Source organism: Miniopterus schreibersii (genome assembly GCF_964146895.1).
Source record: "Miniopterus schreibersii genome assembly, chromosome: 17".
NCBI classification, from domain to species: Eukaryota; Metazoa; Chordata; class Mammalia; order Chiroptera; family Miniopteridae; genus Miniopterus; species Miniopterus schreibersii.
The window spans coordinates 35,973,162-35,997,441 of NC_138117.1; the positions used below are offsets into that span (position 1 = coordinate 35,973,162).

The 24,280-nt window shown below is 42.6% G+C and overlaps 1 long non-coding RNA gene across 3 annotated transcripts in view; it reads left to right on the forward strand.

Annotated features, from left to right (window-relative positions):
* Positions 1 to 24,280, forward strand: part of LOC308547039 — a 302,009-nt gene that overhangs the window by 272,506 nt on the left and 5,223 nt on the right. Inside the window, exons 6-7 of one of the 3 annotated variants that reach the window (XR_013997430.1) lie at positions 20,575 to 20,775; positions 20,992 to 21,096. This is a non-coding gene — a long non-coding RNA (uncharacterized lncRNA). The remainder of the gene's footprint in view (positions 1 to 20,574; positions 20,776 to 20,991; positions 21,097 to 24,280) is intronic. The other 2 variants (XR_013997431.1, XR_013997432.1) reach the window with 2 other exon arrangements.

Here is a 24,280-nt window from a genome sequence, read left to right on the forward strand (position 1 = left end):
ATCACGACCCTTTGTCTCGTGTGGGTTTCGTGGCTCTAGCTGACCGCGACCCTGCCCAGCCCTTGCTAATCATTTCTTTTTTGGAGTGACCTACAGTTGGGTACATAGATCAGGAGCATTCCCTGGAAACACGGTGAGGCTGGGGCCAGGGAATATGGCTGTGAGTGGAGTGACCTGGCCTTTCTCAGAAATGAGGGTTTATTAAGTAACAGAATCCAGGTGGCAGCACAGCCAGGGGGCAGGGAGCACTGGCTGGGCTCAGGTTATCAGCGGTGGCACCTTAACTGCCCGCAGCAGAAAGGGACACAAATATTTGGGTAGCTGCTGGGTTTCTCACAGCTAGGAGGACCACAGCTTACAAAACAAGCTGGCAGCTCCTTTAGCTTGAGGTGAACACTACTGTCCCCGTGAATAGATGAGGAAACTGAGTCTCAGATTACTTTGAACTTGTCTAAGGTTACTCAGCCAGGAACTGGCAGAACGTGGATCCAAATCCTGAGCTTTCGATGCCACACTCTGAGCTCTTTCCCTACAGCGGAAATCTAAGAAGCCTCAGCTTTTCCCAGCCACCAGCTCAAAGATTGGGCGTATTTCACTTACTGTCATCACCTAATTACCAATTGGCTCTGAAGCTGCCCTCATCTCCGGGCACCTTCTGGGATACAGGCACATTCAATAATGACAATAGATGGTTTTTTCTAGGGGTTGAGAAGCACAGCCTAGTGAGAAAATGCAGGTTAAATGACCCCAGGGACTTTCTTGAATCATAACTTGCAAACATTGAGCACTTACCGAAGGCTCTACACGCAGGGGCTCACTCTTCCTTGCAATAACCTTGTGAAGCATGCATCGTGGTCATACCCATTTTACAGATGAGGAGTCTGAGGCTTGGGGAGATTGACTTTCTCAGGACTGGACAGCTGGAGAGTAATAGAGCTGGGAATTGACTCGAGGCAGCTTGAGCACTTAATCCTGACTCTGCAAATACTTTTTCCATACTAGGGCAATGCCTGTGGTTCTTCTCAAAATGATCTTACAGCCAGCCGCATGGGTATCAACTAGCAAGTTGTTAGAGTTGCAAAGTCTTGGCCCCACCCCAGACCTACTGAGTCAGAAACCCTGGAGGTGGGCACAGCCCTCCCTTGCATTGCATCCTATACTGATGTACTTGAGTCTGCTATACTGCTGTGCTCTGGGGGAAGAACGGACTTAGAACACGGGGCACCAGGTAAGCTTAGTCTTGGGAAGATGTTTTTCCAAGAGGTGCCATTGTTTTAGGCTGTGGACCACACCTGAGGGACTAGAGCAGAAGCAGGATCTCTCCTGAGAGAGGATTTGCTAAGAGGAGAAGGTGGGGAGAGGTGACATCCTAGTCTCCTCCCAAGAATATGTTGTGTTTGTAGGACAGGTATTGTTTATCCACCAAAGCTCACTGAAGTCGAGTGACTTGGGCAGGGTTATGTAATTAGTGACACACAGTGAAAAACCCAGACCCCCTTATGCAGAATGTTACCCCTGCATTCTGTCCTAGAGGTATGGTGAGTCCTAAGGTGTCAGGACTGAATCATGAGAAATTCTCCCAGTAACTGTAAGAATCTTCTCCTGAAAAGATAATCTGGAATGAGGGGAAGAATATAAGGGACAGGAGGTTGGTGGTCCCAGGAGGGAGAAAGGTTGGGGGAGGGTTTCAGAAAGGGGCAGAAAGGAGACAGGAAGGATTTCATGGTATCGTTCCACAGGCCCGTGACTGTCTCCTCATCTTTGTCATTGTTCTCACCATTTATTGGACTGTAAGTGCTCTAGTCTGTTACAGTGTAGCACAGGTGACCTTGGGGTTGATTCCTGACTTTGACATTTTCCCTAAACAACTTATTTAACCTCTCTGAGACTAGCTCTTCAGCTATAAAATGAGGATTATCAGGATTGGAAGGAAGTTTTAAGAGAGTGGATAGTGTAAGGAACACCCTTAGCAGATTGCCTGGCTCATAGTAGGTGCTTGATGAACATGTAGCTGTCATCTTGTCCAAGGGCTGGCTCACAGGAGAGCAAGACATCCTCAGTGAGAGAGGATGGTTACTCGGCTGCGGCTGTTTGCTGCCACAGAGATCTCTCCCAGGCCATATCCCGCATTTAGAAAAAGAGGTCGGAATTTGGAGTCTCGCATTCTGCCTCTGCCTATATGACTTGACCAAAATACTTGGGCTCATTCATTAAGTAATATGAAAAGCTATAATTTCTCGAGCATTTCACTGTGTGCCAGGCACTGTTCTCAGTGCTTTATGTGTATTTACTCAAGTAATTATCTTGATAACCCTACAGTATAACTACTGGTATAATCCCCACTTTACACATGAGAAAATGGAGGCACAGAGAGGTGAAGTAGCTTATCCAGGGTCACACAGCTGGACAAGCAGTACTCAAATACAATTTTCCTTCTTGACCACTGTAGGATGCTGTCTCTCCAAAGGGGACAAAAAGCCTGAGTGAGGATAGAAAGAGGTCTGTCTCTAACGTCATTTTGGAAGTTGAAATTCTGAGTGTGCCATTAACATGGTCCTTAGAGAAGAGTGTGGGCAAAGGGGGTCTACAAGGATTTTCAAAGGGGTTGAGCTATTTGGGGCTCACCTGTGAGTAAGGATCGTGGTGAGGTCTGGAAAAAAACACCCCGGGAGTTGATCTTGTCAGCGCTCCCCCACGTTTCTGTTACAAGCAGAAAATGAAGATGTCTGTCTAGAGATGCCGAGAAGGAAACAGAAATCACCCAGGTGGCACATGTAGAAAGAGGGGCATGTGCCAAAGCCAGGAAGGGGCTTTCCCTCTTACAGAAGAGCGAGAAGAGATTTGAGTGAATGCCTTCATGTTAGCTCAGTATTTCTTACTATCAGCTAGTAGAGCTAATTTTCTGAAAGTTTTATCTTCCACACCCTCATCTCAATACATACTTGTATCTCCTCCAGTTTCTGCCCAGGTATCTGTCCTTGCAAAAAGCAAAACTCCCTTAAGGGCCCAGAGCAGAGCGTCAATGCTTTATATTTTCATAACTTAATAAACCCCCTTTCCAACCTAAACTTGACCCTGACCTTTGCTCCCTCTCTAGTACCCTATACTTTCAACTTCTTCTAGCACAACTGGTAGTTCTATCATCTATTTATCTATCTATCTATCTATCTATCTATCTATCTATCTATCTATCTATCTATCTATCTATCATCTATCTATCTATCTATCTATCTATCTATCTATCTATCTATCTATCCACTCACACATATATATACACACATATATACATATATGTTCAAGTAATTATCGTGATAACCCTACAGTATAACTACAGGTATAATCCCCACTTCACATATGAGAAAAGCAAGCACAAAGAGGTTAAGTAGCTTATCCAGGGTCACACACATATACATATGCGTTATATATATATTTGTGTGATTATTGATTTAATAACAATCTCTCCATCCACCATAAGCATCACAAGGAAAAAGATTTTATAGGTTTTTGTGGGTTTTTTTACCGCTGTGCTCCTTGCACTTAACACATGACCAGAACATAGTAGTTGCCCAATAAATATTCACTAAATTAACGCATATGTCTGAACTTGAATCTCTGCTTTGCCTGTGTTGCCTTTGTCAAGAATTAAAGGTCTGTAAGCTTCACTTCCCTTCTTTCTGGAAAATAAGAGTTGGGTACCCACTTCAGAGGCTTCAGAGGTCCTGCGGCCTAAATGTGGTGATAAATGTAGGTGTTGAATAGCTGATAATAATGACTGATATTGTTAACTAGCTTAGTGCCCGGCCATCTCTTCCTGTTAAAGGGCCAGATTGTAAATATTTTAGACCTTGTGTGACAGATGATCTCTGTCATAAAGACTGGACTCCGTCATTGGAGTGTGAAAGTGGCCATGAATAATGTGTAAACAAATGGGCATGGCAGTGTTCCAATAAAACTTTATTTACAAAAATGGGAAGGGCCATATTTGGCCCTTGGGTTGTAGTTTGCTGACCTCTGAGCGGTGTGAACCTGCAAGTTTGTAGGAAGCCACATGAACAGACTTTAAATATTCTTGAACTTTCTCAGGAAAGCTCATTCCTCCATTTCTTTCCAGGTAAAAGATGAGTGCGATTTTCCTGGCAGGGAAATCTGTGTTCTCAGAGTCTGGTTTTGTTTATAATATTTCTCTAACAAGTGTGAGTGGCGAAAGCCCTCCCACATCTTTTCTCTCTAACGCCTTGTTTCCTGGTAACGGTGCATCTTCTGCACATCCCTCCAGAACTAGTCTGTGGTGACAAAACTTGGCCTTTGGAAGATGGGAACTTTGCTTGTCTCCGAAGCACAACCTTAGTTATATGGTAAACCTATCTAGAATAATGCTTTCCTGGTAAAGATATTAAACAGATGGTCTATTTAAAAAAAAAAAAAAATTTGGTCAAGTCTTGGAAGGAGAGCAGATTTAAAAATATATATATATAATTTTACTAGCCAGTGTCACCCCAATAAATTCAATAATGGGATCAAGAGAATAATACTAGTGTGCCTCAGGGAGAACATGAGTAGTTCTTCAGGCCTTACTATGCATCAGGTATGCGGGAAGGGGGCCAGGACGTCACGGTTGATGGTTCACCCAGAATCCCGTGGCATGTGGTTTCCCATAGGAAAATTGAGGTGCTGGCAACAGAGAAGGGGGAGGGCTGCTGGGGATAAAGAACCTGCAGGTGACTTGAGTAGTTATGAGGTGGCTGCCTCATGTTCCTCCAGTGAGCGTCAGGATATCTCTCTTGTGCTGATGAAAAAAGATACTGTGAAAAGCACCTTGCTCATTGCCTGGTATAAACTAGAGCTGGAATAAACGGGTACTAAGGTATTCACATTTGTTTATTGTAATTATTTATAAAACATAGCACTCCACGAATCCTCAGAAGGGTTAGCTTGTCCGAGCTGATCACATGCTTGCTGGATTCAATGCATGTCACTCTGCGCACCTTGCTGTTCTTCCATCCGCTGAGTTTTGGCAGTGACTCCCCTCATGGTTACAACGCAGCTGCCTCGGCTCAGCTCCGGGGAAGGGAGCAGGAGGCACAAAGGGACTCCCTCACCTGATTCTCTTTGTGTCAGGGAGGGAAATCTTTCCAAGAGGTCCCTTTGCAAACTTCTCTTTATGTGTCGTTGACCAAAGCGTGTCATATGCCCGGCCCTAACCCAGTCGCCGTTATCGGGAGTGTGATAGCCGCGACTGACTGAGAAGAATCACGGTTCATCCACCAGGGCGGGAACAGGAAACAGGGGACACGCATTGGGTGGACGGGGCTTCCGGACCTCCTTTGTCACCTGTCTCCTTCTCATGGCTGGAGAACACGTCATTTTGTTCACCAGTTCCTAACAAGGTGACTGGCCTGAAATAGGCACTCCTTAGATATTTTTGGGGAATGAATCAAATAATGGATGGATAAATAGAATGTTCTTTCCCTCGCATTTTTTCTTCTGGTTTCCTCATTTCTCTGAATCTGGAATAGACAGTCCTAGATCTACTTTTCCTGCCTGAAGAAGCCTCTTGCCAAAGACAATGACCTATCACACTGTCCGTTTTTAGCCTTTGGTGTGTGTTGACAGAGGCAAGCACAGGGTGGGAGAGACTGGCGGTGAACTCAGGGACTGCATTGCATGCACAGGCCCGACCACGCCCATTTTCAGCAAATTTGGAAATTAAGATGGTGTGCTCCCTTTCATTCTCTCTCTGGGAAGTTCCTATGACTTCTCAAGCTCCATTATTAGAATGTCAACAAAATAACAGGGATCTTCAGAAAATGTTAAAAAGAAATGGTTTAAATGCATCAGTACCTTGAAAGTATTTATTACCAGGCATTTAATGAGATAATTATAAACCTTTTCCACGTAGTTCAGAGCTCAAAAGGTCTAGACACCCTTCCTAGGTATCACATTATTAATCTAGTCTGAATGAAACATGGAAAAATATTTCTTTGAATAAGTGTTTATCCTGGATTATTCATGATATCAGTCTTGTTGGCCACCATTATTGGGCCAAAATGGGGACTTTTATGCTCAATTCTGGCATATCCCTGGGAAGGAGATAGACTGACAGAGTGGTTGTCTAATCTGCGTTGAATCTGATCTGTCACTTATTAGCTGTGACACACTAGGCAAGTTGCTTAATATCTCTAACCCTCAATTTTCTCACCTGCAAAATGGGGCGATGATTGAGAGTGGTTCTGGCAGTGTCTGCAACAATGTAAGGGTGCAATAAATGCTATCTCTACTTGCTTTTGCCCACATGTTAGTCTTTCGTCTGCCATTGAAATGAGCACCTTTTACAAAGACAGCTGTAGTTGTCATTTTTAAAAAAAAGATTGTGCCATTTGGGAAACACGATATCAGTCCATCCGACGACAGTCAGGCAGTAGTTGTGAGGCACGGTTTGTATTCTTCGCACTGTGCTGGGCACTGGCATTATACTCACAACTCAATGGGGCCTTTCAGGTTGCTGAAAATAATTCACAGCAGTCAATTAAGGATGGTTAAGAAATACCAAGGAATTGATATTTATTTGTTTTACAGAAATGAGGTTCTTTGGGTAGTATTTTCTGATCATGTCACTCAAAATGGTCACTTCAGGTTGCCTGAATCGATTCTGTCCTGCAGTTGGGGGTGAACCATAGAGTCACATAATAGGGCAGCACAGAGAGCGTGGAAGACCAGGAGCTGGGGAGTGTCGGCCTTCACCATGCTGAACACATCATCACTGCAGGCAGCTCACCTGGCCGTTCTGGGGCTCCTGATCCCTAAAGGAGCATGTAAAAACCCGCCCATGTCATTTAGCTGCTTATTTCAGAGCGAAAGATGAGATTATTTTACTGTAGTCATTATTGAGAGTTCTTTCAGATGCTAGAAGTTCCTTGGGTCAAGGAGTAAGAGAACGATTTTCCCTTTGTGATCAGTTCTTTCCAGCTCTCTGAATAAAAATCAAACTGAATGTAAGAGGAAATATTAGAAACAGCTCTCACTTGACCACCTGGAAGTCAGGATGGACTAATGTGGAAGTTTGGGTCCTTGGAGAAGCATGGGCTAAGACAGGATTAGATTCCCAAGAGATCTACTGGAGGGGACACCTGTGAGGAACAGGGCAGGAAGTCGGAGGAGGCAGGGAGAGCCTTCAGACCCGATGCCACTCCCACACCTGTGAAAGGAGAGGAGGGGGCAGGAGGGGCAGAGTCCCAGACCGGAGTGCATTTCTAAAATTCAGCATTTGGCTAGGTCAGTGGGAGTTCTTGAGCCAAAATTGCCCACAAAAGCAGTTCCTTATCCTGCAGAAATGGGCCTGGACTAGCACCCGGCCCATGCTTAGTCACTGGGGGGAGCATCCCCAGGGAGGTGTGGCCTTGGCTTGAACACAGCAGTGGACCCAGCAGCTGGGGCGTCAGTCAGCTGTGCTTCCCATCGCAGGGGACTCCAGCAGTATGTCTTCATGGCCACCCACCAAACTGCCAGAGGTTTCTTCTTAAACACAAACCCATCGCTGGTAATCATGTAGGTTTTCCACCCCAAATCAATGTTCCATTCCCTTTTTGACTCTCACTTCCCCCCGTTTCAGCTCGACCAATCAAGTTGAACACCCCACCCAGCTTGGTAGAGTTCCTCATTTGATTATTTTAAAGAGTCTGTTTGTGAATCAGCCACATGAACTTCCTTTGTTTTACCTTCTCAATGAGTTATGATTCACTCTCCTGGGTTTCATATATTTTCCCGCTGTAGTCCCTGCTGGGATATTTCATAAGTTCTCTATACACACTGCATTACCCTTCTAAAAACTAAAAAATGATGAATACAAAACATATCAAGATACGAGTTTTTGGAACTGGACTAATCGGTTACCTTTAAGGGGTGTTTCTAATCCACAAAGTGCATATGTTCACATGCCACAGACTGCTTGGTGCTGCAGGCAGCAAGGAGTCACAAAGCCGCCTTCCAGCTCTCCAAGCTCACCTCGCTTCACCCTCATCTTTCTTGCAACCGATGTGCTCTGTATACAGCGTGGATACACTAGACGTAAGATGATTCATGTCCTGGATGGGACACATGGGACAGTGCAAGATTTTATCATGTTACTCAGAAGGGCGTGCAAGGTAAAACTTAAGAATTGTTTACTTCTGGAAATTTCCGTTTAAATTTTCAGATCGCAGTAGACCATGGGTCACTAAAACCGCAGAAAGCGAACCTGGGATGAGGGTGACGAGTGTAACAGAGGCTGAAACAGTAGAGAAAGACTTCCAATAGGCCAATGGACTTCAACTCCACACTCATTCATTGGGCTTTGAGCGATGGCTTGGAGGATCGACACAGATTCTTAGGGAGACAGCGTTACGTAGAGCAAGAGTTTTTCTTTTGGAGTCTGACTATCTGGGTGGTGCGGATCCTGAATCCACTTACTGATGTGTGATAGTGAAGTAGAGCAAGTCGCTCCTGTGCCTCAGTCTCCTTACCTGTTAAATGGGAAAATGGGGTAGCTCACTCACACGGCTGTTTGTCTGTAAAGGGCCCGATGTTAACAGGCTTTCTAGGCTATGTGGTCTCTGCTGCGGCTACTGAATGCCACCATTGCAGTTTGTTAAGCCTTGCGTGTTTGTGTCCCCCTGAATCCATATGTTGAAACCCTTCCCCCCAAATGTGATGACATTTGGAGGCGGGCCTTCAGGAGGTAACTAGGTTTAGACGAGGGTGTGAGGGTGGTGCCTATAAGAAGGGGAAGAGATTGGATAGCTTTCTCTGCTCTTCACCGGGTGAGGACACAGCAAGAAGACAGCTGTCCGGGCACCAGGAAAAGGAACCATACCAGTCGCCGGATCTGCCAGCACCTTGATCTTGGACTCCCCGACTCCACACCGTGAGAAATACGTTCCTGTTGTTTACGTCGCAGGGTCTGTGGTACTGTGTTATAGGAGGCTGAACGGACACAGACACAGTGGAAAGCCTTGCGGACAATAGGTAAATGAGTGGTTGTGGCTGAATGTCTGCAAAGTTTTATTTGTGGGCGATGAAATTGGATTTCAGATCATTTTTACATATCACAACACATTGTGTTAATTGTTATTTCCTCCCAATTATTAAAACATGTGTGCCATTCTTAGCTCTCCCACCACATAAAAACAAGTGGCCTGCTGGCTTTGGGCCAGGAGCCATTGTTGCTGACCCGAGGTAGAGCACCGAGTAACTCGTTCCAGAAGCTAGCCCCACTTATCAGATGGGAAAAAGGAATCTAGGGAACTCATGCAAGACTCTGGGCAGGAATTTCTGTTATGTGGACCTTCGAGTGTCCTGCCCAGTCAAGTGGGAAGAATTGCAACTATTCAAGGTAGCAACCCCGAGCTCCTTCCTCACCTTGGATTTCTCTCTGCAATCAGCTGTCTTTACATATTCTTTTTAGAAGTCTCAGAATGGCAGCCACAGACAGCCAATCTCTAAAACAGAAGCAAAAGGGAACTACGATGGCCCTGGCCGGTTTGGCTCAGTGGTTAGAGTATCGGCCGCATGGACTGAAGGATCCCAGTTTCAATTCCAGCCACGTACCTTGGTTGCAGGCCGGACCCCTGGCCCCGGTTAGGGTGTGTGCAGGAGGCAACCGATGGATGTGTCTCTCTTGCATCGATGTTTCTCTCTCTCTCCCTCCCACTCTCTCTGAAATGGAAAAAATGTCCTCAGGTAAGGATTAAAATAAAAGGAACTAAGAGGAAGGGAAATAACTTCTCTAGTGAACACTAGTTGCTTACATTGGATTCGACCACTAATCCTAGGACAGAAACGAATGACAATTTACCCCAAGACGTGTAAGCATGAAGAGTTAAACAGAAAAAAAAAAATGGTTTGGACTTTTTAAAATACACTTCTGAATTGGATGGTGTTTGGCTTGCGCCTCTCCCTCGGCTCAGCAAGCTCCCTTCGGCACTGCCCTCTCCTCCCCACTTTAGGGGGGATGATGGATGTTTCAAATAAAACCAGGTGTAAGTCACCCTATGAATAAAGTGAATAAATCGGATGTGCCTGGAACCAGTACTTAATTCAAAGCTGCGTTTTCCCCTTAGCCTGAGGGGACGCATATCTTACACTTGCGTGCCGCCTTGGTGTTCTGCAGGCTTCTGTGTACAGTTAGCTCATTTGTTTTTTGCAGATTATTTTAATTGTAAAAAAGGTGTTTGCATGCTGCACCAGCTTATCGTTTCTCCCTCTTCCACCCCAGGGTAAATTGCACGGTCAGTGAATCACATGAGCTTTCCTGTAGCTGGTTGCCCTGCCCCCTTCTAGTCTCTTAGTCATGCCACATGGACTCCGAGTTCACGTCACTCTATAGTTTACACAAGAGTCATTGCTGGCTCACATCTCTGTGCCTTTGCTCACACGGTTCCTTTGGAATTGAGTGATTTCCACCCCAAAATCAGCCTATCTTGGGTGTAGACCAGAAAGAACAAAGGATGCAAATTAGAGGAAGTTCTCTAGTAACCAAGCCTCTCAGATCCCCCTCACTCCCTTCAAACACCAGGAGGATGCCAAGATATTCTGGGTATATATGTAGTTACCTTTTTGCAGAGAGGTCAAAGGCCTTTGCCAGCTTTAAGCTTCAGTGCTCCCAGGTGGCTTTGGAAAGGAAGGACTTACAGATATATGGGCAGTAAAAAAGAACTCTACGTGAAAATGAAAATAAAGAATTACCTTTATTTGGACATTTTCTATGGAAGTCAGTACTACGTTGGCCAGGGATGGACCTTGATTCCTGGGCTGATAGGACTCTGACTAGATCCTGATTCCTACCACCTGTCACAGTTCTTCTAAAATTATAAGTGGAACATTTCTTATTTCTAGCCAACAAACATTTTGAGGGCCCAACTAGGCATGAAGGATGCGCCGTGTGCTAAACTAAGGGTTGTAGGCGGAAGCACAAAATACAATTAAAATTGTCCTTCTTGAGGTCCGTGCAGTCTAAAGGGGGTAGATACATGTGTACAGACATTTGCAATGCAAGGAAGGTGTTAAGGGATCAGATAGCAGTAAGCACAGGGGGCCATGGGAACCGAGAGGAGGAACATTTTAGATGGGAAGGGCCAGGGAGGGTTGTCAAAGGAACCAGCACCTCAGCGTCTTCTCTACTATTGCTCCAGCTTCAAAATTCCAGCTTCTCAAAGCTGGCTATCCCTGCAGTCACAGAGCTGTTATCACTTGCTTAATTATCTGATCTACTGTAAACTTCAAAGGGCAGAGACAGTTTGTATTTTGCTCATAACACGTCCTACCACGTAACACTATCTGACACCTACTAGGTACCTTACAAATGTGGGCTGTGTGCTAAGCAAGAAAATATTAACACATGAGTGCCCCCCCCCCAAGTGCTGAGGGGAATTCTGTTGTAATATTTAATGACGTCATGCCGCATTCCGAACTTTGAGCCACGTCTCGAAGGAAACAACAAAATAAGGAAAAACATGTCAGAATGTTTGGACCCAAAGGAACCTTGGACGTCAGTTGATCCTATGTCTTGTTTCTACAGATAGAAAGGTGAAGTTCCAAGAAGTTGTGCTGTAACTATTAGAACAGATCACCCAGAGGTTAGCATCGGCCTAGGATCCAGGAGATCGCAATTTGATTCCTGGTCAGGGCACCTGCCCGGGTTGTGGGCTCGACCCCCAGCAGGGGGCTTGCAGGAAGCAGCCGATCACTGACTCATCACTGATGTTTCTATCTCTCCCTCTCTCTTCCTCTCTCTGAGATCAATAAAGGTATATTTGAAAAATAAAATAAAAGCCAGGTATCCTGATTTCCAGGCTGCAGGTCCTTCCGGGGGGCCCACGGATTCCTCTGGCAGTCATGGGCGTGTAGGGGGAGGAGTGAGGATTTGAAAAGGACTCCTTCCTTTGGCTAGCATACAGGCGACTTCTGAATTCTGCAGGAGCCTCATCTTGCCAATAAGGCTTGCCAAACAGAATATTTTATGCGATAGGATTATGTTCTACAAAAACCAAAAAAAAAAAAATTCAAGGATGCTTTCTTAGGCGATAAGTAATTGCTTCTGGCAGGAGAGCCTTCTGCTATATAGAAAAGGCTCCTTTCCGCGCTTTCATCTGATATTTCAGTGAGGCCCCAGAGGGAAGTGTTGGGAACAAATGCTTGTTTGAGCTATAATATTCCCTTGAAAAGTGAAGCTTGAAGTCTTTTAGGGATCCCAGTGTTCTTTCAGAATTGATTTTGACACTGTAGAACTTGCATCCTAACTAGCTTCCATGCCAAAATATATTGTGACTAGCGATTGGGTAGGTTAAAGAATATTAAAAACAACAGTTCGTGTCAAGAGCCAAAAGACATAGTTTGTCTTCTGTGACTTCGGAATTGTCCTTAAAGAGCACATTCTACAGTGGTGATAGGAAAAAATTGTGAGAGTAAAGGATTAATTGGGGGGGGATGAGATTCTTTCCTAATAGAAAAACATTAAATGACCAAAAAAAAAAAAAAAGGCGGGGGGGACAAAATAAGAAAACTTTTTATTGTATTATCAACAATAAAAATTCATGATTTCTAAGATTTAGTAAGCACTCAAGATGTTCTGGGCACCGTTGTAAACTCTTACAGGAAATAATGCATTTAATTTTCACAACAGCCCCGTGGGGAAGGTACAATTAATATCCTCATTTAAAAAAGAGTGAACAAGGCACAGAAAACCAATGGCCCTCGTTGGAGGTGATGTTCTAGGAAGTGGTGCAGTTCATGCTCAAACATAGGTAGTTTGGTTCTAGTGCCCATTTCTTCCCTTTAAGTCAAAAATTTAAATCTTAAAGTCACATAGCCCTATGGGAATACATCTTGATCTCAAAATTCTACTTACATGAATTAACAGAGACCCATACGAATATTTATGTACAAGAATGTCCTTCAAACCATCCCTTCCAATAATGGAAACTGGAAACATTCCAAATGCTGAACAATTAAGGACCTATTAAGTGCTTGATTTAAAGATGGAAAAAAGAAATCAAAGCACAAAGAAAAATATGAAATCACTCATAATTCCTCTACTTTGAAATAACCACAAAGAAATTGCTGAGCAAATGTTTCCAGCTTTTTTTCTGAATTGCATTTCTGATATGAAATTGGGATCATACTGCATATATTGCTTTATTATATGACCTTTCTTTGTAGATCATATTAGAAATCATTTTCAAGCCATCAGTTATCATTCTATCACTTATTTTAATGGCTTCATGGTATTTCGTCATTTGTACATACCGTGATTTATTTAACAAACCTTTTATTGTTAGATCTGAGCTCTTTTAATTATTATTCTGTGATGCCTCAGTGGATCGTAAACCAGCGATCATAGAAAGTGGCCCAGGATCTCTAGCGTGGAGTTTAAGACCTTACATGGTCTACCCTAACTACTCCAAGTTCATCTCCCTGTGCTTTCCTTCACTAATCATGAATTGCAGCCAAGCAGAATCACTTGCTCTAGAAGTCTAACTGGGCATCACTTAGGCACCCATGCAATTCCTCTTATTCCATGTTTTTATCTACCTAATGCTCTAGCTATTTTCTACTAGGCTGAAAACTACTTAGAGACAGAATTACTGCTGGAATGAACTTCTTAACACCACAAGCCAAAATTGTGTCTTGCACTTAGTAGATGCTCAATAAATGTTTTTGGAATAAACGAAAGCAATACAATATTATTTTTATCAGTGTAAGATTGTAAATCATTCAACTATCTAACAATAGCGCACAAGTTGAGTAAACTATAACATATCGGAACTAAAAAATTTTGAGTGTTAATTAAAAGAAAAAACATTGTAACAAAAGAAAAAAATGTCTGTAAGTAGTGGTAGCCAAAAAGAAGAACATAAAATTAAATGCATGCTAGAATTTGGCTGTTTTAAGTTGTAGGTGTGGGGAATGAAAATGGGATGGGAGTTTTGGAGAAACGTGAGAGCTAGGTGTTGGTCTGGATGGACTGGGGGTGGGGGTGAGGGATTTTCCTATCTCAACTTCTTGTAATATTTTAAACAGAAGGAATGACTGAATGAATTACATTTATCAACATATTTACAATTTTGAGGTGATTTTACTGGATAATGGAACATAAAGCGTAGCGTTTTCTAAACTTGTTTTGAGTATTTTCTGTATTACTCAAACATTAGGCAACTTTGTGTGCTTTACATTGTCTAATTCTCAAAATCATCCAATGAAGTAGATAGTAGCTCCTGAGGTAGAACATCGAAGTACAGAGATATTTAGCAGTATTCTCAAGGTCGCACCACTAGGAAATGTCAGAATTACAACTTGTGGGCGAGGCTGTTGGACTCCAAATTTCGTGTGGGCTTTACCACCCGGAAGGTATCCACCTGATATATTAAGGCTGGTTAGGACTCAAAGAAGAAAACATCAGCTCATTACTAAAAAACAATATTTAGACTCTACATTTGAGAGGCCTAAGGTTTTGTTTTAAAATCATTGCCTACATGTATGAAACACTATTGGGAGGAAATGTGTGAAAATTCCATTATGGCATGCTCTTCTACTTTTAGATGTCCAGTGAACATCTGCTTATCCTGTAATACTCAAATGCCTCCTTCTGGGAAAACACTTCTTCACCTCTTGCCTCATCTAAGTGTCTCAATCTTGATTCATAGGGTTTCTTGTTCAAACTTCCACTATAACATTTAGCATTATATTGTCATGATCTCTGGAGTGTGAGCTTCTCCATGGTTGGGAAATGTCTTACCAATTTCTGTGTCTCTGTCTACCTGAAACAATGGCCAGCAAAAAATGCATTTTTATTTTTCTTCAGTGAGGCTTGTTGTTAGCCCTTCACCACAACTATTCTTTAGAAAACCTCCAAACCTCAAAATGTGGCATTGCAATTTATTGATGCTAAACAAATGTGTAAATTTAATAACTGTGGTTACCCAGTTGTTCCTGTGGAAGGAAGGCTTCCTTTCTTTAAAAATCAAAACAGTCAAGCACTTTGATTTCTCATATTTCTAAAGCATTATGTGTCACAACTTCTTTGTGCCATGTTTGGTCCCCTCATGTCTTCTTCACCTGGTTTTCTTCTTCTGTCTCCTGGAACCAGTCTAAAGGGGAATACAACATCCGGTTCAACACCTTCTTCAAGTGGGATAGGCAGATCTTGTTGCTTTTGCAGAAGAATGATTTCCAATTTGTCTTCTTATGATTCAGAGACTATGACTCATTACCCAGGCCTCTCTCACCTTTTCTCCCTTGGTCCATCTCTGGGATGACATGGTTCTTTATCCCTCCCCCTTTACGAGTTATTTCCATTCTCCACCCGAGATACTACATCCAACTCTGTGTTCATGTTCCAACATGGCCAGCTTGGAGAGGGTCATGTGGAACACGACACACTGATCTCAAAAAGGAGACTGGGAGTGACTAATGAATTGACTGTCAGGACATATGTAGCATTTTATAACTCCTCCTTCCTGCTCTTCTAATTCTACCTAATATGCTAAATATTTCTCATATCTATTCCTTTCCCACTGTTGTGGCCCTCATATATTCTTGCTTATATTACTGTAATAGTCTCTGATTTGGTCTACGTGCTCCTGATCTCCTCCCCCATACTAACATACATTTTACATTGCTGCCTTTGGGAAACAAAGTGATCATGCCATCTTCCTAATTCAGAATCTTCAATGGCCTTGGACTTTTTTATAAAATACAATATAAATCATTTTAAAACCAGATCCCTTCCTACCTGCTCCATTCATCTGCTCACTTGTTCTTAACTTGATCTGACTGCTGTGAATGGTTTGCTGCTCACGAGCCCACACTTCTTAGCATTCTTCCCCTCCGTGAGTTTCTGTAGCTTTTTGTATCACAGTACATGTAAGAGTGGCCAGAGCGCAGATAGGGGTCAAGGAATGGTTGTTGAATGATGATATATGGGGAGATATAAGTAGACTATAAGACGCAGGGCTCTGGTCTTGACATTGGCATTATTATTTTCCTATCTTAATAAGTTTTCCTATACTGTACTTCTTGAGTTCCCAGGAGTACACACAAAAATTGTGGAGATTACAATGGAAAAAAAAATGTTTAGTCTTCTGATTAATGTATAGGTTCATCAAAATGTTAAGTTTCTCTAACTTTGCCTGAATGAAATCAGTTTAGTGCAGCAACACAATCTTATGCTAATTAGAAACCCTAACTGGCATCTTTAATGAACAAAACTGTGAAACACTAAAATTGCTTAAAAATAATATTTTAAAATGGATACATAAGCATTTAAAAAATTAAACCTGTTGGGATAAAAATAATTAGTATAAAAACTGGAAACTGCCTTAAAAAAATCTGGGACTTAGTTTTAATATCTGTAAAATGGAGATTGATTGATCACCTAGGTACCTTCTAGTTCAGATATTTATAGTTTAGGAATAGACCAAAATTACCTTGGTTCTTAACTTTATCCATTGTTGTATCACAACAGTGTCCTATCTCTTTGTCTACCCAGGGATGGGCCACATAAGGCCCTCAAAATCATTTGGTCTGGCCCTGTCAAGGCAACTGTAGGTGGGGCTCAAAATTCAATAAATCTAGGAGCTTTTATTCATAGCTAATTTTTAAGTTGACAAATTTTGTGTGGACCACGAATGTTATAAACATCCAAATGGCCTTTGGCAGAAAAAACGTTCCCCACCCTTGGTTCCCAATTCCTGAATAAGGATTGGTCTGTACTAGGTGCTAAACAAATATGTGTTGACTAGATCTAGCTGACCAACCTCTGAACAGTTTCTGAAATGGAAAAAAAATAATTGTATCAAAGATATAGGTGGACCATTTAGGTAGTAATGCTGAGATAGACCTTACTGACATTTACAAAAAAAGAATTGAGAGGCCACCTGGAAACACATAATTGGCAAACTGAATAACTGAATTGCTGGTGGGAAGGGAATTAGGAAGGAACACAAGGAACCAAGCCTTCCCTTGGGAATGGCTAAGAGCGCAGGCGGTGAGAACAAACGAGCAGCACGTTTTAGAAGAAACCCAGGCGACGGCTGCCCACCGAACTGAGCCCTGCAGGCTCGCGCACGCAAGTCTCTTTCTTTGGAGCCTGAACGAAGAAATAAAATGAACGTGACCCACAGTAACTGAGGCAAAGGCTCAAAAGAGAATGTATAATATGATGATGGTGGTGATGATGCTTGTCAACAGTTTATGGTCACCTGCTGTGTATGACTCCTTGTATAATGGAGTAGACATAATGAAAGGCGAGAAGACGATAGATTAAGGGGAATGAAATGAGATTATTAGCTAAAGGACAGTAATCTAGTCCATCAATATTAAGTCTTCTTTTCTCCCATTAAGCTCAAATAGACCTATATTAGAATACAAGCACTCCGACTACTAACCATGTGACCCTCAACCAGTTGCTTAATCTCTCTGAGCTCAGATTTACTATCTGTAAAATGGAAAAAGTAATACTTAGTTAATAATACCGCTGTGAGGATTAAATGAAATATTCTATGCAGAAGTAATTTACTTCCATGCAAATATGACTTTCATATATTTATTCATATTACTAAGCAGTTAGATAAAATATATGCAGCTAACCATGAATAATTATCAGTAGGTGATTATGTAGGAGGAGTGGTAAGGAGAGTCATGTGACAAAAGTTGTTAGTGAGATAAGGCCAGAGAAGTAATGGGGGCCAGATCACGTTGGGTGTTGTAGACCACTGCCTACAAAAACTTTGACTTTATTTGAGTGAAATGGGGAGCCAGTGCAGTATTTCGAGCGAGGGTGGTGGTGGTGGTGATAAAATAATATATGTCTTAAGAGGATCACTTTGGCTGTAGTGCTTATAGAGACTGTAGGAAGTTAAGGAAGGAGGGGGAAAGCCAGGTTATTGCAGTAATGCATAGGAAGATAATGATGGCTTGAACCAGGGTGGTAGTGGTGGGACTGGTAAGGAATCATTGGATTCTGATATCTTCTGAAGAAAGAGTCAGGAGTATTTTCTGTCCGATTGAATGTGGGATACGGGAGCTCCCTCAGCACAGATGACACCTCTTCCTAGATTTTAGCCTAAGCAACCAGAAGGATGAGCTTGCCATCTGTTGAGATGGGGAAGCTGCAGGTGGCCTATTTGGGGAGGAAAGATCAGGAATTGAGCTTAGAACATGTTGAGTTGGAGAGGTTGGTTAGCATCCAGGTGGCCACATCAAGTGGAGAGTTGAACAAACTAGCCTGGAATTTGGGAGGTGCGCCTGACCTGGAGATAGGAATTTGGGCTTTGTTGACATGTAGGTAGATGGTATTTAAAGGGATGCCGTGCATCTGACAACTATTCTTGTCCCAGGACTGGTTGCCCTTTGTTTTAACTCAGGTCCACAAGTGGGAATTCTCCCTTCCTTTCTCCTCTCTTCACTCCTTCAGCCTCTCTGCTCTACCCCATGACTCCTTGCTTCTGCATAGGACAGGGCCACCCATCCACATTTTGGGTCCCTTGGGCTTTGTGTTTATTCCTCTGTCCCTACTCAGCTTCCCCCATGACATGACTGCCATGTTTGTTTGGGATTTTGGTTCAAGCCACAAAAGAAAACGGTGAAGCTGAGGGATGCAGGAAGAGAACCCATGGCCTAAGATTTGGGAAACTGGTACACCAACCACTGAGAATTCACAGACAGGATTTTTTCATAAGTGTCCACAGAATTAGGTGTTAATCAGCACCCCTAATTTCAACAAAACCCCTATCTCAAGTGCAGGTTAATTTACTCTGTATATTCTGGGGGAATTTTTGGAGAGGATACAGAAGAATTGCCATTTGCCTTCAAGCAGTGTGTGCTTTCGTGGGGGAAGTCGGTGCTCACTCATGAGAAACCATGATGTATTCAAAAGAAAAGAATGAGACGGTGGGTGAATGGAGGGGTTACTGAGAAATGAATTATTCCTATTTGACCATCACATTCCATATTACATGTCATATCATCTGCAAAGTCCTCATTAACTCCCCATAAAAATGGTCAATGAATCCACGGTGCCCCAGAAAATGAATCTTATTATTGTAAAAATCACATACCTCTTTTGTAAGGAAAAAATAAGAAAATGAAAATTTAAAAACTAACCAATAAAGAAAGAAAATTTCCTGACCAGAGATAACCATGGGACTGTCCTTTGGGTAATTTTTCTATGTACATATTTGTTTTACAAAAAATGAAGTCATACTGGACTTTTTTGTAAACTTTTTTCTCATGAGACAGCAGAGCTAAAGAGTTTTCCATGTCTCTAAGCATTCACCTATAACATCACTTGGGTACCTTCCAATTATGAATATTATGGCTTTATCATGATGGCAGGATTCTGACTTGTTTTATTTTATGTCTCTTTGGCATCCAGAACAATAGTGAGTGACAGGATGTTCTCATAGCCACAGAATCTTAGAGCTCAAAGCTCCCTCAGGCGTCATCCAATTAAATTCCTATTTTGCGGACGAAAAAGTTGAGGCTCAAATTCTTCAAAGGATTGACAGGTCAGATGGTCAGAAAGCTACAGAACCAGAATTGAAACCAAGAGCCTGAACTCCAAGCCCAGGGTTTTCAGTATAACATCCGGAAATTGAGTCAACCCAACATCTGTGAAGTAGATGTGTAGTAAAAGGAGAGGGTATAGTTTGCAGGACAAGTTTGGGTAGAAGATAACAGCAGAGGTGACTGTGGTTCTTTTGGAACTTTCAGTTTTACTTCAAACCCTGAGACCCCAGAGTTTTATAGGGGGTGAAGTTTCAGCTTGAGGAAAGGAACTCAGGAGCTCGGGTTTGCAAAACCCGCAGTTGTACAATAGCTCAGCTCTAACCAACACCCTGAGGGGTGCAAAAAAGACCTAGGAGAGTGTATGGCCGCAGAGTCTCAATTCCAGTTTCACATCATTTCTGAAGGGCTATCTTAGGGCTGAGCCCTATAAAGCCTATTCACATTTCAACTTTGCTTATCCTCAGGGGTGATTTTCAGTTTTGATTTTGACAACCCAGAATGTTCTTAACTTCCTAGAATCACTCTCCAAGACTCCTTGCTGTGGAGGGAGGAGAGTGGTGGTCTGGAAGCTTCTGTGAATGAAGCTCATCCCTGCAGAGCTGACAACACTGGGAGTGCTGGCCAGAGTGTTGAAATAAAACACCATACTTTCAGCTCCTCTCCACATTTTCACTGGTGGGATTTACCTAAAATGCGTACCTGGCCAGGCTGCCTAAAACCTTCCCTTGGCCTCAGGGTAAAGTCCCTGTCCCTCTGTGTGGCACGCAAGACCCTCCACAACCTGGCCTTCGCCCACCTATCTCATCTCCCTGTAGGTGTCTGCACAAAGCCATTCTAGTATTCATCCAGTCCCTGCTTTCTAGAATGCACTTCCTCCGCTTTTACCCTGGCCAATCTCACTTAGCTGAGTCTGGTGTCCCCACTCTCTATTTAAATAACTTGAAAATGCTGTCATCTGTGATAGCTACTGAAATATTTTGGGCAGTTTTCAGTCAAATGATAAAAACTTTATCTTAAATCTTATACTCCCGTTAGGATCAGTGTTTCACCCAGTGGCCCCTGCTGAACAAATGCAGCATTAATGCAGCAGGGAGCACCCATTCGCCAGACTTAGCATCCAGAGAGAACCCTCGTGATCGTTTTTCCCAGCTGCGAATGATCTGGAAGGCGTCGATGGTGTTCTCTAGTGCCGCACTTAGGAGATTCCCTTTGATGCTGGCGGCGGTGAAACGGTGGGTAAGAAATCGCACGCTCATCGCAAGGCGGCGGCCTGACAGAAGTGCATAAACATGGTTCTCATCTCAGAATTCAATTACCATATGCACACGGTTGGGCTTGTCATTTATGTACTTGTATATTTATATACCCATCATCCTTAATCACCCACGAGAATGAATGAGTACATTTAAGAACAAATGCAACATAAGCTAACGGTTCTAAATTTCCTTTTAGGGGAGAAAGCTGAGAGACAACTGGACCAGACAGAAGCTCTTTAAACAAGCAAGTCCTGCTACTATTGTACGGGTCGATTTTAGCTCAACCTAAAGGAAATTCCTGGTGAGATGCTCTGCAAATTGCTCTCTTTAAAGCATGCCAGACCCAGCACAGAGACAGCTCAGCTTATCAGAAAGGGCCCGAATTTAGCACCAGGAACCGTGAGGCCAGCTCCTGGCTTAGCCGCGTCTGGGCGTGTGTTCATACGAAATTCATGTAACTCCTCCAAGTCTGTTTCCTCATATTTAATCCAGGGGCTTTGCTACCAGATTCGAAAATCACCAAATACATGAACTTACTTTGAGGTTCTAATTAAACCTTATTTACACTAATATGTTACTTTTTTTTACCCCCATTTGCATCTTATGAAAACCAGGGTCCTAGAGTCCAGAAATACTACTGTTCCTGCTGTTGCTCCTATTACAATGACTACTGCTATTAATAGCAGATATTTATTGAGAGTTTATTCCATGCCTGCATTGTTTTAGCATTTTACATGAATTCATCATGCATGCCTCATAAAAGCCTTATGAAGTAGCTACTGTTATTTTTCCCCTTTTATAGACAAGGAATTGGAGATCCAGAGAAGTTAAGTAACTTGTCTAAGATCATACAGCTAGTAATTGAAAGACTGGGATTTGGATCCAAGCTTGGACTCCAGAATTTAAACATTCACAACCACCTTCTATCCTCTGTCTAATAATAATAGTAAAATTAGCTTATGATTGGACGGGCTTTGTTCTTTCATGGAGATAATCTCATTTTATCCTTGTAGCAGTCCTGTGAAATAGTGGTTATTCCTATTTCACAGGTGTGAAATGTGGGTCAAAGAGATGAAGGGATTTGCCCAAAGTCACCCTGCTCTGGGATAGAAAAATTAGATGGCTGTCCCAATTGTTAGAGACTAATAGTTTCTCCCATCCTGTTTCTTGCTCTCCTCTGCTTTGTTGGTCCCTCCCCAATGCTTATTTGTTCTACAAGGACCCCAACTGCGTCTTCGCATTTTCAACTTGCTTTGAGCACTTTCTTTACCGTCCGTCTCTGTGACACTCTGTCCATGATATATGAGACTAATTGTTTCAAGTATCTCAGGGTTCGGCAGAGCTTAGAATGAGTTACCATGAACGTCTAGCTCAGATGTTACTGGCATTTAAGGAAATCACCTTGGGAGGACTACTCCAGGTGAACTTGACCTCTGATGCCAAGGTCATCTCCCCAGGTGCTGAGTCCCCACTTATCCTACTTCCTCTGAAGGAAATTCGAGGCCATCCTTAAACAGAGCATCCACTATGTCATTGCTGTCTGCAAATTTTCAACATGTATCCCATTTTCTGTGTCTGCGATTTTGAATGCTCCATAACCTGGCCTTGATTAAAATGTCTAAACCTTCCAGCCTGTTGTCTGCCAGTCATGTTTTCTCTGGGTTGTCATAGCATCTGTCCTTAGGGTGTCCTTTCAACGAGAGCTCTCCTCAACTAACCTTTGGCTTGGCTAACATGGTATCAGCTTAGTCATGAAACAAAACCTCACAAAACCTTCCTTGTCTCCCTAAACCACATCTCTGCTCCCCTTTGCTCTCCCATCTCATGTAATCTCTTTTAAAAAGACTCTCTGCTCATCCTAGCATTTATTACATTGTCTTGAGACTGCCTGTTAAGTTGCCCATCTCCCGTGATTAGCTCTTTGAGGGCAATGATTTTGGGTATGATGTCTGCACATAATAGATGCTCAATAAATAACTGTCGATTAAATGCTTTTATCTCTGAAGTCACCAAATAGTTTGAGAGGATGCCTTTATTGCTGTCCCTGCCTTCTAGACTATGAGTTTCCTGAAGGCAGACATTCTGCCTTATTGAAAGCTGTGTCCTCAGAGGCTGGCATGGAGGAGACACTCAGTAAATGAGGACCTGACCAGAATTTCGGAACCTCTAATCCTACCTTCACCCTGCCCACAGCCTGCCCCACCTCTTTTGAAATGCATTCCTCTACACAACCGCCCATCTTCCATTACCTCTTTATTCTAATGTTTTCATTTATGGCCTGATCTATGAAATTTAGCATTTGCTTATATTATTGGCCCTCACTGTTCCTGTGTTGTATGTGTTCATACCCCTCTCCTGCTAATGCAGTTATAACCTAGGTATAAAACGGGATACTACTTTTTGTATCATTATAACTTCCACTACTTTCTTTTCATATTTTAAAAGTTATATATTTATCAATGATAAGTGTCCACATTTGATAAGCTTTTAAAAGGTGCTGCTGTGTAAGTGCTTTACATATAGGTCACAGTCTTCACAATAATCATAAGAATTAGGCACTGGGGAAATGGAGGCTAAGTAAGCCTATGCCTGATCCAGATGCTGAGTGACAGAGCAGAATTTAAACACAGAGCCTGTGTTTTCAACCTTTTCTACCTCTGCATCATGGACAATTTAGAAAAGCAGAGAAGCAATAAAAATAACATTAAAACATCCATGATTTCAATTCCCTATTAGAGGCAAACAAGGCTAACATTTTGGTACATGGCTTTCCAATCTATAGTAAGCAGCCTCTAGCATGACTCCCATGACCCCTACTTCCAGCTAGTTAAACCCTGTGTGATACCCTCCCCTTGAGTGAGGGCTGGACTTAGTGACTCATTTCTAATGAAGAGAATGAAGCAGAAATGATTGAATATAACTTTTGAGATTAGGTTACAAGAAGACTGTGGTTTCCATCTTGGCACTGTCTCTCTCACTGGGAGAAGTTAACTGCCATATTCTGAACAGACCTATTGAGAAACCCATGTGGTAACGTAACTGAGGACTCTGATCAATAGCCACTGAAGACCTGAGACATAGGTGAGCTTGGAGCTCCGCCCTAGCTGAGCATAGTGATGACTGTCCCCCCCGCCCCAGGCCCCTGTGAGAGAGAGTGAGCCAGAGACACCCAGCAGCTAAGCTGTGCCTGGATTCCTGACACAGTTTCTGTAGGATAATAGATATTTGTAGTTTTAAGATAATAACTTGGGGGATAATTTGATACATAGCAAAAGGTAAATAATAAATAAAATTAAAAATAATAAACAAAATTCATATAAATTTATATAAATATGGTTAATCTGTTTTACTCTATCACAGATCAAAATTTAATTTATTGAATGAAACAAACTGATAACTCATGCTTGCATTTAACAGCCTTCTTTAAAACACTTTTTTAAAAAAATTGTGAAATAATAGCCGCATACAGAAAGTACACAAAGCTC